Source organism: Leptosomus discolor, chromosome 15, assembly GCF_034619465.1.
Source record: "Leptosomus discolor isolate bLepDis1 chromosome 15, bLepDis1.hap2, whole genome shotgun sequence".
Taxonomy (NCBI): domain Eukaryota; kingdom Metazoa; phylum Chordata; class Aves; order Leptosomiformes; family Leptosomidae; genus Leptosomus; species Leptosomus discolor.
Genome location: NC_141405.1, coordinates 14,609,072 through 14,620,616, shown reverse-complemented (window position 1 = coordinate 14,620,616; position 11,545 = coordinate 14,609,072).

The following is an 11,545-nucleotide window of genomic DNA, read 5'->3' as shown; positions in this document are numbered from 1 at the left end:
CAACAAAAATCTTGATGTAGAATCAGTTCTAATGATTTGAAAATCCTTTTTGGGCAGCTTTTGCCTTTTGGGCAACTAACATGCACTATCCTAAAAAAAAAAAAAGCAATCTTCTGTCAGTATTTTACGACTTCAGAAGCAATTCTGAAATGTAGACTTGTGCTACAAAGTTAACCTAGTTTCAACTGCCTGTTCCTGCAGAGATTATCAGTTTACATGGTTGGATTGTTATTCTTGTTGTCCACTTTGCTATATTTCCTTTCTTAAAACTTTATTTCTTCTCTCTTTTTCCCATTCCTCATTAATTCCTTTATTTATTTAGCCTTCTCTCCAGTAAGATTTCAGGAGAGGTGTTCAGGGACAGACATTATGTGCTATGGGAGCTGGTTTCCTGATAAATTTTGTTATTTGGGCTAAACTGTTTTCATGACAGGCTGAATCTGAGTAACGTCTGTTCATTAATGTCCTTCTCTTGCACTGCAGAAAATTTAAAAGATTATCGCCTGAAAAATCAGACACTATCTAACTGTAACTGCAATGTATTTAAATTTACTAAGTACTTATTTGCTTCTTAAGAGACAAGTGCTCAAATAAAAGGGGGAAAAATAATAAACAAAAAAAAATGGCACTTACATTTCTGCATCCTTTCTACTAATTACGTATCAGCTCCGCTTGTATAGATTCTAGTACTGCAGTATCAATTCAGCTTGTACAGTTTAACTTAATTTTTTTTTTTTTTTTTTTTTTTGGTTAACAACCAGTTATGATCTTTTCAGATCTACTCAGTGTTGTGTATTTTCAACCTGCAAGCCAGTGTTGTTCATATAGGTCAAACTGTGATTTAGGATACCTAGGAAACTGAGTTAACTATTTACTGTTCATTCATTTGACATAGGTCATTAGATGTATTCCTCTCTTCTTCAGCCCAAAGAAGGTTATTGGAGAAGTGAAAACTGAAATAAAATAATTATTCTTTCTGAAACTACAGCGTGGCCAAACCTTTGTCAGCTGTGGAAAATCACGGGCATTCGTTCAGTTGCCTGTATATGACTGGCCTCTGGCAAGAGTCCTAATAAAAGAAGAAAATAAGAGTGATTCATGACAAAATAAACCAGACATTAACCTGGAACAGGACAGTCAGTTTGGCACTCCTGGGCTGCATGGGTATGTTCTGCAAATGTTTGTTTAGTTCTATAGAAATGAGGTAAATTACCACTTAGGAGAATCTACCCTGTCTTTGTAGCTTATTTCACAGCAAAATGCACAATGTTTCCTTTCATAGGTGAATTGAGATAAGCCTTCACATACTCCTGAACACTTGAGAAATGCCTCCTTCCCGATCCAAGACACAGGACAAAAAGGTTGGAAAAGAGAAAGTGTTGAATTGTGAGAAAAAGGCAAGCTCCCCAGGAGAGTCAAAGATCCACCGTGGGAGATGGTGGGAAGGTAAGGGTGAAAGCCAGCGGAAGGGCAAAGAGCCATTGCCTGGACAAGATGACACCCTTGAAGAGGACCCCTTAAAAAGCCAGAGGCTGGTGAGGCTTCAGGGAAGCAAAGAGAATGGCCACAAAAAGATATTGCGGGGGAAAAGAGCCTACAAGAGAAATGACAGAAGAGAATCTGGTTTGGGGAGAAAACATGGAGAACAACTAGTGTCCAAGTCAGAGGGGAAAAAAGGAAAGGCTTGCAAGCAACAGGAAATTATATCAGGACATGAAAGTGAGGACAGTAGCGATAAGGAGGAAAAAGCCACCACAAGCAGCAAGAAACACAGTTTTAAAAAGAAGTGTGGAAAGCCTCTTGCTGTTAGAGAAAAAGTCACCAAGTCAGTGTCTGTAAATTCAGTTGCAGTGCGAAGTGTTGAAGGCTCTTTTCAGAAACCCGACTCACCGCAGAAGGCACACAATGCCAGGCTTAGGGAAAAGCACAGTGAGCATCATGGCTTTAAGGAAGCTTCTCAGCAGAAGTCAGGTTCTCAATCCCAAGGCAGTGTGGCACAGGGAAAAGGTAAGAGAACTGGGGAAAAGCAAGTTGGAAAATATACCAGGATTACTGTCATTAAAAGCGCAGAAGAAAATATCCTCGAAACCTCAGATAACTCCTGCTCTGACTCTAGCGATGAAGGCCATTGGACCCATAAAAAAGGTACAAAGGAGACTGTGGTGGACAGCACTGCAAGCAGTGAAGAGAAGGGTGGTTCTTCGGAGGAAGATGGCATCAGTGAGAAGGAAGCCATGCTTAAAGATCCTCCTGTGGCTGAAGGAAAAGGCTACAAGGAACTGCTTCATGAAAGCAGTGAAGAATCTACTGAAACTAAAAGGCAGCAGGTGACCACAGATGGAAGGAACGAATCTGAGGATGAAGGCACTGACTTTGCAGGATTGGAGGCAGAGGAGAATATGAAGAAGCAAGATGACATACCAAGACAACCAAAATCTATTATAGCTGAGAGCAGTGAGGAAGGTGATGATGTAAGCATTTCAGGATTCCAACTTCAAAGGCTTAAGAACAAAGAAAATGGCAATAATGAAGTAGGCAAGGAAAATATATTAGAAAATTACAAAGTTCAAAATATGTCAAAAGATGCACATGATAATTCTGACAGCAATAGGGAGAACAGCGCTGAAGAGAGCATTGACAAAGGAAAAGAAAATGCAACAAAACAATCACTGCCTAGTGCTGTGAAAGCAAAACTCCATGTTTGCCTTAGCAAAGTACTTCAAGGAACTGAGCAGGAAGAGAAGATGAACGATGAAGGCAATGCACCGGGAGACAGCCCTTTGCTCTCCAAGCAGCAGATGACATTGAAAGAAAAATCTGGGAGGTGTGAGATTGCAGAAGAAGGTAAAGTGGTAGGACATATACAGAGGGACAGTTCATCAGACTGCAGCAAGCAGGAGTTAGCAGCGATGATGCTCACGAAGAAATGCTCTTCGCAATCCCAAATCCTTCTCAAGCTGAAAAACAAACAGAAAAATGCTGAGACCAAACTATTAACAAGCTGTAAACCAAATCCTGTCCAGATGGCTTCGGAAACCAACTCTGACCTGAAAAATGCTGAAAGCATCTGTTCAAAACCCATGACTCCAGAAACCCTCAGCACACAGAAAGAACCCAACATAGCTCAGAGTTTTCGAGAGAAAAGATTAAATCTATCAAATATTTCAAGCTGTTCCACTGTTACAAAAAAACTATCTGATAAGCAGCTCCTTGGCAGGAAGAAAATTGGGAAAGTTATTGGAAAAGTTAAACTGAGTTCAGGCCAGACTTTAGAGGCAAAAAAAGAGAAAGCAGAAGTGGTTGCAGAAGCACCTTCTGAAAAAGAAAATGTACATGATGGGAAAGGATCCAAGTACTTGCACACCCATTCTGCTTTTAGAAAAGTCACCAGCTGGCTTGATCAAAAACCTGCCAAGAAAGCAAGTCTGAAAGCTCGTGTTCTGAGTGTGGCACGTGCGATCGGTATTTCAAGATGGCTCTTGAAGAAATTTGGGAAGAGGAAGAGGAGCAGCAAATCTTTTGGATTCAGAAGCAGAGTGGCAATCCAGATTGTAAGCACTGCTGGGTGGGTTGGTCTGTCTGGCAAAGCCTTCCCTGGTGCAGCTGGGCAGCTGGGGAGGACTGAGTCAGATGACAAAGAATCTTCTCCTCCTTTAGTGGAGGGGAAAGGTGGTCCTAAAATGGCACAGGAAGTGGGACACATTGATTTGCCTTCAGGTGATTCCCCTCTTCGTGGAAGCAGTTCCTTTCCATACTTACTTAGCTTGGATGAGGAGAAGAACAATGCTACTGATGCCAAGTTTGCTATAGTATTCCCCAGAGTCCACAGCATGGTTAAGAAAAAGAGCTCCTTATCCAGGTGCTCTGGGAATGGTTATTCCCTAGACAAACTGAGATCTCTATCAGACAGAAAATCTGTGATGCCTGTGCAACCGGGTTGCAGATTCAAATGTGACCTCCCCAGATCTTTGCTGGATCAAAGCCCTCAGAGAAATAGAGAACAGGGCTTCTTTCCACATCAAGAAGAGGATCCAAGATGTACATCAGATTATTCCAGCGAAGTAGATGTCAAAGAGGGTTCAGGTGTCCTCCAGACTGCAGGGTCCGTAGTCACGCCTTGCGTTCATTGGTCTCAGCAGCAGGCTGAGGGAGGTGATCCTGCAGCATGGCTGAACTCTGAATTGCTGCTGCCACGACTAACCATTGAGAACCTGAGCAAATGGGCTATCTACAAGGACCCACATCTGGCCAACAGCCATGAGATGAAGGTCTGCAAGGATCAGTGGGAGGCAGAGGACATCACTGACGATACGCTAGAGATGGAATTCATGCAGAAACAGGTACAGGTGTTGGCTCCAGTACTGGAATGAAGCTGAACTTCCTCTGATTTTCAGTAATGTATCTATTCATTTCAGGTGTACACATGTGAAGACCACTGTGTAGAAGTTGAGGAGATTGAAGATCTAACCAGACTTGAGTATGTGTTGTCAGTGGTATTCTGTGGCTAATTTAAGGTCACAGGGCCTTGCTTGTTATGCTTCAAAGCTACTGTTGGCTCAACAACAGAAAGCACATTATGGGTCCTTGGCTACCATGTGAGAAAATAAAATTAATTTGGTGCATATCATAGCTGAGTAACTGATGCTCCGCAGTAAAGCTAAGTAGAAGACTGAGTTGTACCATTTAACTTACAGACTTACACAGAGTCACGTGGGGAGAAGCACAGTTGCAGAGGGAACTCCTGGCTGTTGTGTATAGCGTGTCCCTAAGCTCTGCTGCACAGAGACTGTGCGTTGAATCTCTGAGAGCAGCTCATCCTAGTTAGCAGACTTACAGATGCATCCAGTGAACTCTACCGCTCTTGTTAAATGGTTCCCAGTCCTAAATGGGTTCTAGAGAAACCAAAGGTACTTTATGGGTAGGGGAAATGAGGTTTAGATGCTGATGTGACTTTTGTGGTGTTGCAAAGGGACGGAACTGGGAATTTGACATACCATTCTTGTTGCTTGAAGTGGGTGGTAAGTCAGGAAGACTTGCAGGATGAGAGGCACCTTTCTATGTTGTTTGCCTACTGACGCTGCCATCTGTGGCTCTACTGACCCCCATTGCCTTCAGCTATGGCAAACTCAGGCCCTACCTCTTTAACAGCTTTTAAACCATGGGCTCACTGCTGTTGTTGAAAGACAGGCACCTAACGCTGCTTCTCGCACATGTCCTGCACCCTCTACCCTTGCCAACCTGTGAGATAAACAACTGTAAAGGCTGTGTGCCAGGAGGTGTGATTACACAGAGATGGACAGGCTGGATGTTCTGAGCTTTGGCTGCTCTATGATGTGTTTAATCCTGGACATGTTGGAACCACGTGAAGGCAGTGAATAGTTTCAGATCCCAGCCTCCTACAAAATCCTTGGGAAGGCAGAAAGGTTAATATTAAACACATGCAAGTGAAGCTGATGGCTGACAAGTCCTTTCCTCTCTTTGTAGGGAAGTCTGCGAGAGCTCAGTTCTGTGGTGTCTGAAGAAGAGGTTCCATCGCAATCTTATTTATGTATGTCTAGTGGTGCTTTGTTGATTCTTTTTCTTCTGTGCTTGTTCATTCTGAACAAAGAGCTTTAAGAGAAAATAATTTCTGTCATTCCATCAAGCTATAATAACACACCAAGTAGCTCAAGAGCTCACTCGTTACTGGGAACAGAAGGATACTCTGTTCAGAAAATGGGTAGCATAAATTATTTGTGGTAAAATCTGAGAGTCCCAGAGGTTTTGTTTTTTTAAATTTTGGTATTTGTTGCCAACCTATGAGTATACTTAGGCTCACTTTTGGCCTCCGCTGCTCCTAGTGGAACTATCCTGTCTTAGCAAAGCAGTTCTGAGTAAAAATTGCACATCTCGAGAGGAAACTTCAGAGTTACTGCAAACATTTCACAGCGTTGCAGTCCAGAGCTAGTTCTGGATGGCTAATTGTTCTCTTTTTCGTTTACTGGCTCAAGGGTTCATATCTATGCCTGTAATTTCAAGTGAAGCTTGGAGAATAGATAGTGGCGAGTGAAGATGACCACAGGGCATTGAATGCCCACTTATCCCAAAATATTAATGATGGAGCTTTGAAAACAACCACGGAAAAATTGTGCTGTACCCTGCATAACCTTGCAGTATAGTCAGAATAGACAGTATTCCTTTAAAGGCCATTTTAGTCTCTGTATTGATATATGTGTTTAGATGCATTCCTCATTCAGAAAGTTCTAAGAAGCCACCAGATTTTTTTTTTTTTTCACTTTCTTATTTTTGTCCTAGACTTACATTGGGCAAATTTTGGTTTCTGTGAATCCTTTCAAAGACCTCAGTATCTACTCTGAAGATGTGGCTACCCAGTACCACCAAAGGACTCTCTCAAAAAATACCCCGTATGTTTCTCTTTCTCAATTAACTCCCTAAACTCTGTTCTGTTTGTGCTCCAGAAAGTATTTTATTTTCTTCCAGTTGTCTGATAGAGCACCATGAATGCCATAGGAAGTGGACAATCCATTTGGCAAAGTTGTAGTTGCTCGGACCTGTAATGCTACAGGGTTAAACTCTCTAGGTCAAGTTTCTTCAGTATTGCTTGAAGGTCCTGAATTCAGTGCCTGCCGGGATGTACTTGAGGAGTTCTGGCAGTATGTGCTCCCCACTGCTAACACTCGTACAGCCCTGCCAGAGCTAGCAATGTAGGCAGGCTCCTCTAGCGCAGATAATGCTGCTGGTGTCCCTTATGTTAAAAACCAGGGCACAGAGCATTACTCGGGTTAGGCTGAAAAGGTCCTGGAGGAACCTGAACAGAATCAGAACAAGGCTCTGCTTTCCCTGGTTCCTCACATTTCTCAGATTAAGATAGTGGCCCATCTTTAACATAGATCGCTGATGAGCAACCTTTTGGTGCTGTATTTGTGAGGTAGAAGTGTGAGGTCAGTTACCTGGGGTTTTCTTTCTGTACATCTAGACACATCTTTGCCATAGCAGAAATGGCCTACACGCTGTCCCAGTCATCAGAGCAAGAGCAGTGTGTCATCATCAGGTAGGAAATAAGGGTACTTTTTTGAAGGCTTGTTAATTTCTTTATGTAAGACTTTAATCTTTGTATTTCACTGTCCATAAGTTTATCATTCTGGCTCTTGTGTGAAGGCTGTCAGTAAGGAACATGAATAAGATGGATTTTTATTTCACTCTGTGCAAATACAGTTTGAATTTAGCTTCACATCAGTTTGGAGGAGTGGAAGGGAAGGCGTTTGGCATTCCACAGTGCTCATTTGGGGCTATTTTGACAAGTTGTCTCAGTGTTTCAAGCAATATGTGATAGATTGCTATTTGCTGTAAATCAGTACAACTCCACTGATTTACTGTAACGTCCTCTGAGATGTTTAAATCAGGTAATTATGTTTTGATGCCAGCTTCCTTACCTCTTGTTCCTCCAGTGGACGCAGTGGATCAGGTAAAACAGAGGCTGCCAAAGCAATTGTGCAATACCTGACCACGCTGTACCAGAGATCAGACAGCCACAGGATCAGACAGGTAAGAAGTAACAGAGATTGGCTTTATGCTGTGATGGTTAGGCAAGGAGTAGAAGTCAAAGACAGGGTAAAGAAGCCATAATATTTATGTTAGTTCTTTGTTCCTGTTTAACTGAGCTGGACTTTGGATGGCTTGTGGTTCAAGGTGAAGCTCCTGTAAAGACATGAGGACAGCTGATGTATTTGTTGTTCTGGATTTTAGTATCTGGAAGCCCTGATGCTGTATAAAGTGCTGTGTCTGTTTGAACAGCGAGATGATACCTGCCTTAGAGACCTTATAACAGGGTCTGGGATGCAAATCTGAACAAAAACAGAGCAGAAGTGAAAGATCATAGTAGTGAAGGTAAAGAGCTTGTAGAGCAACTCACCAATGACTAGAGGTAATAATACCAAGATAAATTTAAAAAGAGACTCTTTAGCCAGGCAAGAATTTTTTCACTGAAGTCCCATATTTCTTGGGTTTTCAGACTAACTGCTTAAGTCTCTTTTGGCTTTAAAAACCTGTAATTGCTGCTGAAGTGTTCTCTCACTCTTTTCTTCAAGCCCTGTAATGTCCTACCCATCCTGGAGAGTTTTGGGAATGCCAGAACCATCCTCAATGACAATTCAAGCCGTTTTGGAAAGCTTCTGAATGTCTATTTGCGACAGTGAGTTAAAGGAACATCTTGGGATGCTGTCCTTGCCAGCTGTCAATGGGTGCTTGGATGAGAAAAGGTCTAGCAGCGCTTAGAGCTCATGCAATAGTCCTCCCTTACACTCTTGTTATCATCAGGATATGATGAGGGAGAGTTTACACCCCTATTTTGCTTTTAGGTTTCCTCCACAAAAGAATAGATCTTCACCTCTCACGATGGGTGATAAATTAAGAACATCAGAATGGCTGAACTGGTTTATACCAAGGAGCCATCTAATACAATGTTGTGTCTCCAATACCGGCCACAAGCATTCACTGAGGCAACAGTAAGAACAGGCCAAATGAATATAATGCTTTTCTCTGACACTCTGCTAGATCTTAACCATTTGCAGCAGCTCAGTTTTTCTGAGAGTCTTGTGGTTTTCCAGTTTCCTCTTGGACTCTATAAACTTCATGCCTCTGCAACAGTCTGTGGCAAGTGTTCTACAGGTCTAACCAGTTCTGTGAAAAACACCTTTTTTGTTTTGAACCTGCCTCCTTTCTAGCTTATGTTGTTTGTTTTTTTTTTTCCTTTTCTTTTGGTTTGGTTTTTTTTTGACTGTTGCCAAGCACTGAGCTGATATTTTCGTGGAACTGTCTATCATAACCCCAACGTCTCAGTCCTAAGCAGCAGTGGTTAACTCAGAGCCTGTCAGTTTATATGTGAAGCTAGGATTACTTTGGCCTGCATGCGTCACTTTACATTTATCTACAGTGAATTTCATGTGCTATTTTCTTGCTCACTCACTCAGTATTGTAAGGTCTGTCTGCATTTATTACAGTAGGCCTTCATCCTCGCTGCCTTAAATAATTTCATACAATCAGGAAGCTTTGTCACATTGCTGTTCAGCTCCTCTTTTAGGTCAGTTATCAAACCTTGAATTACACTCACAGGTCAGAGCACAGACACTTTGTGGAACTCTAGTGGTTGCCTCCCACTGTTAAGAAGATTAGCCATTTACTCCTACTCATGTCAGGACCTTCACTCTTATGCCATGCTTGCTTAGTTTTCCTGAAAGTCCCACAGCTTTGTCAAAACGTTTTGGAAATTCTTGTAGACTACATCCCTTAGGTCATTCTTATCTGCAAATTTGTTATCCCCTTCAAATGACTCCAGGAGGTTTGTGAGGCAGGATCTTCTTTTACAGAAGCCATATTGACTCTTCTCGAATTGATTCTGTATATTCAGGTGCCCACTAATTCAGCCCTTCGTTATACATCTGCCTAATCAGCATGGGGCACATGACAGGCTTAAAGGCCTATAGATCCTTGCAGGCAACTTAAATCCAGGCTGCTGGCCACATGGCCCACTATTGCTGTAGTACTCGGACATCCTGGGTTTGGTCCAGGATCACTTTGTGCAAGATGCAACTGAATTACAGAAGAAAAAGGTGGTCCCTGAACCCACAGGCTATCAGCCTGACATATGAAATGGGTGGGTAAGGTCAGATGGGGGAGCGGTAATATGACAGCAATCAGGTAGGGCTGAGGGGAAGAAGGGGCGTGGCATGTTCCCTGGACTGTTTTCAGGACATATCCTGGAAGGATCATTCAAGTCCAAGCTCCTTTGTATTCTCAAGGCTGTTCAGCACCCAAATTCGAATCTGTATGTTTCAGAACCGATTTCTCTGTAAGGTGCAAAACACCTGTGTGGGAAAGCTTCAAAATTCAGACCAAGGTGGTCAGGTCATACTCTTGTTTCTCAGCAGCTTCCTCTGCTAAACCCTGAGACAAATGGATCTACAGAAAACATGTCACTAGCTTCTGACAGGATCTGTTGTTGTCTTATGCTTAGTGGCGTCGTGGTGGGAACATCCATCTCCCAGTACCTCCTGGAGAAGTCTCGTGTGGTATTTCAGGTGAGGAACTAGAGGGGTCCCTCTCTCCCTTATTCATATTTAATCTTAAATTCACTGTTAAATAACAGGGATAGGAATAAGCATGGGAACATTCTCCCATTTCTTCTGTTAGCAAGAAATATGTCCCCTCTGTAGCACAAGGTGATTGCTTATTTTACTTGAATAAAGTAGGAGGTCACTCTGCCTCAAACAAATTGAATTAAGCCACTTATTGCAGATCGCTGGATGTTAAATCTTTCCTCAACTAATTTTTTGTAAAGTCTGGAGTGTGGAAAAGGTCAGATATTGGAGCTGTGTGAAAGGGACTCCTCTCAAATGGAATGCTGTTAAGGTGTTAGTGAGAAACCCTGGAAACTTTTCAAATGAAATAGTTCTTGGGTGGCTTCTGGCTTCCTCTTGCTGATCTCAGAGTTTCAGTGTCTTGCTCTTTGAGTGTTTCGTTTGTGGCAGCATGTGTTCTGTAGGATTTTGGAACTGGATGTAAGTCAACTCCATGAACTGTGTCCCCTGTCAGGCCCATGGTGAGAGGAACTACCATGTCTTTTATGAGCTACTGGCTGGGCTTCCTGTGGAGCAGAAAGAGGAGCTGTACTTGCAAGAGGCCGAGTCTTACTTTTACCTGAATCAGGTGAGTGAGGCGAGGATGCTCTGCAGCAGCTGACAGCGTGAAATGGCCAAGACATCCCTTCTGTTTGGTTAGTGGGGCACCCGATAACTTTGCTTCCCTCCTGATGCGTCCCTCACAGGACTGTGCTAAAGTCTGCTCTGCTCCTTCTCACACCTGACCTAAGAAGGGCTACCTTTGTCTCTCGTGATCTTTTCCTCACCTTTCAGGCCCCTTCTGCTCCCAAAGAAAGCCTTTTAAAAAAGTAGTCATCACGTAGGCCCGTGGCTCCACCCTGTGGTGAAGAAATACTTTTCTCGATGTCCTCCCTTGCATTTGCAGTTTATTGTGGAAGTGCAAAGAGCAGGGGATATTTCTTTCTACCTTCGGCAAAACACTTGCTTCGTTGATTGAGTCAATGGGTGGAAATTTTAAACCACTGAAATGTGTCGCTGACTACAATTTATTTAAATTGGAGAAATGTTTGTCAGACTTAGAGCAAGCCATCACCTTGGAGCATGGTTTCTTTTGTTTAATAATGTTTTCCATACTCAAGGAGTTCACAGCAATAACAAGATATCTTTCCCATTTCAGCTATCTAGGTCAGCTTTCCCAGGGGCAGATTTTTTACAGCAGCTGTGGTCATATGAGGAGTCCTTAAGGAATGATTGCTATCATCTTTCCTTCAGGCAAGGAATGGACAAGTACCATTAATGACTCAAGGACGGTGGGCGATTAAGGGCCCATCCCTTAATGAGGAGATGTTCCTGGTTGGCAAAGGATCTGTATTGTAAACTAAACTCTTCAAGGTGGTAGCTAACAGGAGTGTCTCAGCTTGCTGCAGAGAAGAAAAGGGGAAAAGATC